Here is a 1,731-nt window from a genome sequence, read left to right on the forward strand (position 1 = left end):
AACCACGGTCAACCACATGGGAGTCCAGCGACATAGCCATTATGCCAACTGCCGGTCCCAATAACTATTTTTTTAAAAAAGGAGACTGCAACACAGACCAAGTCCCTCTCTTGCCCAGGCCCTGTGGGTGGGGCAGAAGAGGCCAGTGCTAGTGACCAGCAGGGGCCCCACAGCAGGGACAGTGCCTTCAGCCCTGGCTGGAGCTTGGAGAAGTCATGCTCTGCAGACCACGGGCCCAAATGAGTGCTCCCGGAGGACTGTGGCCCTGGGGCAGAATGGCGGGCTCCAGGCCTCTGTGGCTTGTCTGTGAATGGGCCACTGGGAGAGACTGAGAATAGCTCAGAAGGAACAGGAAGGGCACTTGGCGATCAGCCGCAGAGTGCCATGTGGGCCGTGTGACCCCTACCTCCGGCATTCAGCTCAGCCTGGGGGACCCTGAGCCCCAGGCTCTACGACTCCTTGCCAGCACCTGCTCTGTTCCAGGCCCGGACTCACTTCAGTCTCCAGGCAGCCCATCAGAGGGGAGGCACAGCGGACGAGCATGCACCCCAGCGCAGGTGGGGGCTGAGGGCCGAGACGGGCACAGGTCAGAGCAGTGCTGGCTCTGTGAGCAAGAGAGGGCGCCGAGACAGAGGCAGGATGCCGGGCCATGGCAAGGCGGACAGGCCAGAAGCTGCAGCCGGCCACGGCGGGATAGGCTGTTAAGGCCCTGAAGCCAGGCCTCTGAGGACTGCCATGTCAGCCAGAGCTGATCCCCTAGCACTTGATGCCCCAGAAAACCCTGCAAGCTTCTCTGAGCCCCAGTGTCCTCCTCTGTGAAATGGGAATGAAAGGGCACTGGTAGGGACCAGCAAGGGCCATGATAAGGAGGCTAGGGCCCACACAGTTCAAGTCCCAGATCCAGCAGCTTGAAAATCATGCCGGGCACATGTGCATGTGTGCCCTGAAATCCGAGAGAATGAAGCAGAACGGACTGCAGTGTGGGCACCCCCGGGGGGTGATTTCTTCCTTTCCCTCCTCCTCCCCTCTTCCTGTCCCTTCAGCGAGCGTACGTGCCCTACAGAAAAAAAAAAAAAGGCATGGGCACCTCCCAGGGCTGCCAGGTAAAGCCTGCACCACTGCCCGCCATGGCACGAGCTGCTTTTTCCAACCAAGAAAGGATATTTAGTTCTTCCATAAGTGAAAGAGAGACAGACGGACAGAGCAGACACAGCTCCTCACACGGTCCTGACACGGCAGCCCAGCCCAGCCCAGCCCCAGGTCCAGCCCCAGGTCCAGCCCCAGGTCCAGTGTCAGCCCAGCCCAGGCCAGGCCAGCCCAGCCCCAGGTCCAGCCCCAGGCCAGCCCAGCCCCAGTCCAGTCCCTGCCCAGCCCCGGCCCAGCCCAGCCCCAGCCAGCCAGGACTGTGACATATTCATGCCAGAGTAATCAGGGAGGGCTCCAGATGTGAACCGGGAACCCTCCCACGGGGGTCGCCCGGCTGCACTGCTGTCCAGCCCTGCGTGAACTTCAGATAATCATCCTTTTCCGAGACCAGGAGCCTGTGCTCCCCCCATAGAGGGGTCAGGGCAGAGGTGAGCTGAGAGCCTGTGAATAGGGACAGCAGATGGCAGGTGTGAACATGCAGGGACGTCACAGGAGACCACGAGAGGCAGGCGGGCTTCAAATTCCAGCCGGGCCTTGGAGACACCTCACTCAGCTCCTCTCCAGAGAGTGGTGGGTTTGGCGGGG

The sequence above is a fragment of the Tupaia chinensis genome, unplaced genomic scaffold, assembly GCF_000334495.1.
Source record: "Tupaia chinensis unplaced genomic scaffold, TupChi_1.0 Scaffold138725_1, whole genome shotgun sequence".
NCBI classification, from domain to species: domain Eukaryota; kingdom Metazoa; phylum Chordata; class Mammalia; order Scandentia; family Tupaiidae; genus Tupaia; species Tupaia belangeri.